The following is a 6463-nucleotide window of genomic DNA, read 5'->3' as shown; positions in this document are numbered from 1 at the left end:
TCACCTCCATTTGATTGTTTACCCTTTTGAGGAACAACTGCGAAGAGTGATCCTGTTAGCCATCCTTGTGACACTGCCGTGATTGGAAAATTCCAAACCTTACCTAGAATCAGCTGCTACCCAATTTTATCAATCGTTACTCAAAAAACGAGTCTTCTTTAAGCTCTTTTCAACTGACTCGTAAAATATGAAAAGATTGCTGAGCAATTGGCCTCTCCATCTCGTTAAAGGGACCGGAAGTGTTATCCCTCCTTTAGATTTTAATCTTTTTGGACTTGAGGGACCATTACAAAAAAAGATCGAGTGCTTGTTTTGTTTGGCTCGTTAAAAGTACCGAAAATTCATCCCTTTTGTATTGTTTTATACTTTTTCGGACTCAAGGGATTATATGACGAAAAAGGATTATTGGAGTTTTCTTTACATCCCTTTTTGAGACTCTCTAAAATTGAAAAGGACCGAGTTATCCTTGTCATTAAACTCGTTAAAACCAAATAGTGACAAACTTGTCCATACAGACAAGAACAATTTTCACTATCGCTAGGCTCGTTAAAACATAGCGATGGGTTTGCCCGAAGGGAAAATTATAGAACAAGCATATGTTATCCTCCTCAAGCTTGACAAAAATAAAGAGGTACTGGTCAGCAATGACTGGGGAAAAATTGGGAAGAAAACTTGAAGAAACTTTATTGGTAGCAAGTCGCTCTTGAACATGACACTTTCACTCCACATCCGAGTCGGGTTGGGTTGTTCGATTCACTGGTCATATCACCATGGGTCCATCACATCATCCACATTTGGGGTTAATGCTACCAATCCATCATGTCAGTGTCACCGATATGTTCAAGAGAAGTCGCTCAGAGAATTCACCTGTGTCTCATCCACTGCAATACATTTACGCTCCATTCTTTCATGACCACCACCCTGAACCTTATATCACCAGATCGTTTTCACCTCCATTAAAATCATTTGCTCCATTCCGTGTCATTGATGTGGGATTCACTAAGGCCCTCCTATAATGGATCGCTTCTTGTAAACATCAACTCATTATCCAAGAGGTCAATCTAGGAACAACCCTTTCAGTACTTTGAAGCTTGTATGCCTCAATGGCAAGTTTCTCACTTCCGGCGACAGGTTTACATCAATGGCCTTCGATCGAAAGATTTTGTGTGGTTTTCGACGCAAAGTCCCTTATTCACACCACGTGAATTGTACTGTAGTACCTTGAGGGTCATCATCATTATCGGTGATTCCTCTCGCGCCTGTTAACAACTTACATCATTGGCTGGTAATCAAGCAATGTCTTTCCATGTTTGACTCCAGAACATCTCTCACATGGATCGACTTGTACTTTGAGTGAAGATCGAACGAGATTGAAGACCCCGGATCTAGTTTCATCCATCCGGGCTGTGATATACATTCAGGAAAATAAAGACATCAAATGTACATCATTACTGCACAGATAATCATCCAACCTAAGAGATGATGGCTCTACCAGAATCATCAGTCTACACTCAGACGATTGTCTGTCTTATGTACATGAAAATGAATTTATAAAGCTGAGCATGGGAATGCCCACCTCAGCTAGATCATGAAAATATTATGAAGATAATGTATTGTATTGTATCTTATTACAGGTCGCCTTCCATCTTGAAAAAACTTCAGATCCTCATGATAAAGCATTTCACCAGACATCAACAGATTAACGACCTCATGCTTTAGGGGGCAACAGTTATAGACGTTTTTAGGCACTGCAACCCCGATTATAAATGTCCATAAACCAAGGGCTCTTAAGTCCCTAAAAGTGTTGTTCCAACCTCTAAAAGGACAAGGTCAACTGATTACATCTTCTCCCAGAAGTTCTCCATGAAAAACTACTCAGAACTGGTCAAAACTGGACCATCTCACCTGCTCCATGGTCAAAGTGCGCTGCATCCCACCTAAATACACACGGGAGGTGCGATGAATCTTGAAAAGCCCTTCTGTGGGGTGCGATGGGTGAGAGTGGACAAATGGCAGGGTCAATCTGCAAGGTGGAGGATCATGGAATCTTCCAGAAACTTCTCCTGTGACACTTGCCTCTCTGCATTCGCCCAGGGATGAGTAAGAGATCATCAATCTCCAAGTGGAATCAAGAACTATCAGAGAGAGGACACTAATCAAATCTCAAAATCTGACTCACCCCCCTTGCAAACATCTATATATGGATCCCTCATCCGAGAGATCCGGAGGATGGACTTTTGTATCTTGTAAGGAAGTGCTGCTGGTTTCTTGGTGCAACATCATAGTGTTGGGTGATCTAAGCTTTTCATGAGGTGAAGAAGGGCTTTCTTGCTGAGAGGATGATGCTAGGTCAGAACAATTGGATGTAATCCTCTTTTCTATTCTTGATTATTAATAAAGCTATTCAAGTTTTCCTCCACATTCTTGTATGATTGATGATATATGCATTTGTGTGGTCAATATATATCTGGTCCTATATTGCTTATGATAATAGATCTATGTTCTTGGGTAGTGTTATGCTGCTTTGATTCTACAGGTTCTCTTTGAAGCTGGGTAGACGAGGAAGCGAGTGGCAAAGATCTATCAGAAGGGAGAGGAATCAAGCAAGGAACCAAGCACAAGATAGAGGTTCGTCTCCTTTATTCCCCTCTTATCTATTTCTCATAAAGGAGAACGAAAGTAGTTTTAGTTTGTTTGTTTCTAAGGTAGTTGTTAGCGCTTGAAATTTCACCTCAGGCTGAGAAAGGTAAACTCCAAGGCAACATCAAACCACTTAGCCTCGTAGCTAGCCCTACGGGGCAGGAGAGGGCTCTCTCCGGTATATATCAGTAAATATCTTCAATGGGAAAGATGACCAATAGGGAAACACTGATTTTAGGCTATTAAACTGATCAAGAGGTTTAATTTGGGATTTTTAAAGTTTTGGTGGAAAATTTGGGAATGGCAATTTCGGGTGCGGGGATTGGACACAATTTTCGCAGGGAGTTCTTTGGGGCAAGGTAGGAAATAGTATTGATGCCTTTGATAGAGATGGATGGATGAGAATGACTGGTGAGGAGTTAAGGAGAGCAAGCAATAACCTTGAATTCCCCTTAAATAGTTGAAAACATTGATATTAAGCAAACTTAAAAGCAGAGCATGACAGTCATGAATTCTACTTTAACACTTCATTTGCCTAATTTGCAGAAGGAAAAGTAAGGAAATGATTCACATAACACACTTACAAGTACAAAAAGAAACACACCATCAATACATGTGACCACAAGAATCCCAAAAAAGACTGCAAAACCCTGGTCTTCCTTTGCCAAAAATTGCAGAGATACAGTGAATAATACAATAAGAGCTTCTCCCTCAAGAGTCCAACCATGAAAATGAGCAAGAGAGTACATAATATAGATCATCTAACATCTTTCCCTGCCTCTAGGGGTCGAGCTCACTATCCTAGGAGCTGTTTCAACCAATTCTAAACTAAGCACTGAAAACTAGGCAGTCAAAACAACTTGCCTCTATAAGCTAGGAAACCAGTTCATTCATTTAATTTTCACCTATCTCATGAATGAATCTTCTAGAAGAGATACGTAAGTGTAAAAGTGTGATAAAATTACATCATTTACAACAAGGAGGATAAAAATCAACTCCAAAAAGTAAAAAATAGTCAAAACTGCGTTTTGCTGAGCTGTAGGCTGAAATCCTGAGCAATTTGCCTGATGGGTCGTGTGCCATTCCTGAACGGGTCGCGCGCCTTTGAGAGCACTTTTGGGGCACTTCCAAGTGTCCAAATGGGGCAAGAGTAGGCTTGTTGGAAAGGTCTGGATGTCTACTTTCCAACCCAAGTGGAATTTCTGAATTTGGTGGTCATTTACCGCTCCACAATTGCAATCTCCCAAGACTGCTTTCTGTGTGTCAAAAATGTGGCAGAAATTCATTTTTTGCTTGTTTTTTGACTTTCTGGAGGCCCAAAACTTCATAAAATCTCTTGGAAATCGGTGAGCATGTGTAAATTTTCATGAAAAATCCAGAAATGCTGATTTTTCCTGGAACGGAGTAGCCAAATGAAAGGGTCGCTCGGGGGGTGAGACCCGTTGAGGGGACAAAACCTGTTTTTTGCCAAAAAAAAACTCAAAAATGATCCAAAATACTCAAAATTTTTTGAAATTTGTGCTGGAGTTGAGTTATCTAGTATCATGCTCCTTCAAAGAAGCCTCAGCCAAGATGTGGAGGGGGTCGGGCCTTTTCCTTCGTTTTTGTGCTTTGGCCAACTTCCTTTGGAGCACTTTCATTTTCGCCTTGCATACGTGCATTCGTGCCCAATAGTGATTTTTCATGTTCCTGAGCAAGTCCTTATCTTGGTTGGCCTTGGCCAGCAACCGCTCCCAATGAGCATTGACCCGGAGAAGCATAGCCTCTCGAGAGATAAAATCCTCCCATGGGATACCCTGCTATTTTGACTGTTTGAGATGCTGTTTCAAGGGGACAAGAAGCACAAGGGAAATGTTAGGGAAGGGATACTTTAAAGGGAAATTGGGAATAATAATGAAACAGGGAGTTTTAGGGGAAAAATCATTGCATATACATCATTATACAATTTTACCTACAAGGATGTTATGGGAGGTAGGGTTAGGGTTTTAAGTTTTTGATTTCTTAGGGAGAGGGGTAGGGTTTAAGGCTCTTAGCAAATTTGGAAGGGAAATTTAAATAAAATGATAAGGAATATGTAATGGGAGGTGGACAATAGGAAAGAAAAGGGATACCTCAAAACAACATAATAAACCCTAGCAATTTTGACAACTTCAAGCCCAAAAGCACAATGGAGACTTTTACTTGCAAATGAAGACCTTTAAAAATACAATCATGATCTTCTTGAACTGTAGCAAGCAATAATTTTTCATGATTGAGGGCCTACCTTGCAAAATTTAGTAACTTGTGGTTCCTTGGTAGCTTGCTGGCGGTTTTGCAGAGAGAGCGTTGATGGGTCGCGCGCCTCACCCAACGAGTCGCGCACCTCTGACGGGTCGCGCGCGTTGTGAATTAACACTGGCGGAGGGTGCCTGATGAGTCGCGCGCCTCTGATGGGTCGCGCGCCTGGTTTGACGGGTCGCGCGCCTTCCTAACTCACAAACTTCACTCAAACTCTCTTGCAATCAGTTTCTCTATCACTTGGATGCATAATGAGGCTTGATAGAGGGAGATTAGGGCTTTTATAGCCTTGTTTGAATTAATTTCATATCACAACCCACTTTATAATGTTTTTCCATGACACTTTATAAACTTGACTTTTTGGTTTCCTTTTGTCCTGAAACTGATTGATTTGATGCTTTTCTTTGATAATTTTTGCAGGGATAGGCTCTGAGGTATCTTGGCAAGGGAGCCAGGGTTATATGCTGTCCTTTGAATCATTTTGAATTTTTTACAATTTTCACAAAATTTTTGAGAAATGACTTTGGCTTTAAAAACAGGGTTTTTAAATCCAAGGTGAAAATTAACTGTACAAGATAGAATCTTTTGAAAAAACACTTTAAAAATCATCCCTCTGGCTTGCTAGGTACTTATTGACCTTCAGAGACATGAGCTTGAAGACAAACTTGGCCAAAAACCCTAGACCTAAAAATTTGACCTCAAGACAAGACAAGTAACCTTGAAAAAGTTTAATGACTGAAACAACTTGATCCAGCAGTGCCAAGAGGGGAATAAAGACACCAGCTCCTCCATCAGGGTTATGGCATGCCTAATGGAATGCAATAAGATGACACTGATGAGACACCTACTTATGCAAATGCAAAGAGCTTTGATCGCTGATGGAGGGCTACTAGACCGACTCTAACAGTAGCTACTAGCGTTAGTGGGACTAGCAGCTCTGCATAGACACTAGAATTCCTGATAACATTGGTGAACCAAGCGCTTTCCAAGTAGTTGAGGAAAGGATACTCACTAAAGCCCCTTCATCTATGAGAGTGCCAGACACGATCATTTTGTAAACTTGTACTATGATCCGGAATGGTATGCTAGATGGAAGGCGGGGTCTTGCTAGTTGATTCCAGTCAAAGAAAACAACTAGACTGCTCAGAGGAGGTACTAGATAAATGGCCGGATAAACCTCGTGAACTGGGGGGTTTTCCTCCTGTTGTAAAGGAACGGGTAGATTGCCCCCAAGTTCACCAGACTCTGTATTGACAAAAAGAATTTGAACAGTGTTGTTCTCATTCTCTTTGGAAATTGTATCATCCAAAGGTGGTCCTTCTGAAGGCAAGACTGGGTCGACTGCCATCTTGACCTGTTGACTTTGGTCCGGTATGGACTCAGAAGGTTCACTTTCAACGATAGGCATTTTGACCGACAACTGAGTTATGTCAGTCGGATTTTCAACTAGTAATGGACTCGGTAAGAGTTTCTTGTACCCAGGCAGAAATCCCTGCGGTGAAGTAGGACGATTATGCAAGATTCTCTTGGCCTCATCTAGAAAAGG

Source organism: Pinus tabuliformis, chromosome 4_2 (genome assembly GCF_031772625.1).
Source record: "Pinus tabuliformis cultivar Carrire ecotype Pingquan chromosome 4_2, CPIR1, whole genome shotgun sequence".
Classification (NCBI taxonomy): Eukaryota; Viridiplantae; Streptophyta; class Pinopsida; order Pinales; family Pinaceae; genus Pinus; species Pinus tabuliformis.
This window is presented reverse-complemented; position numbering follows the sequence as displayed.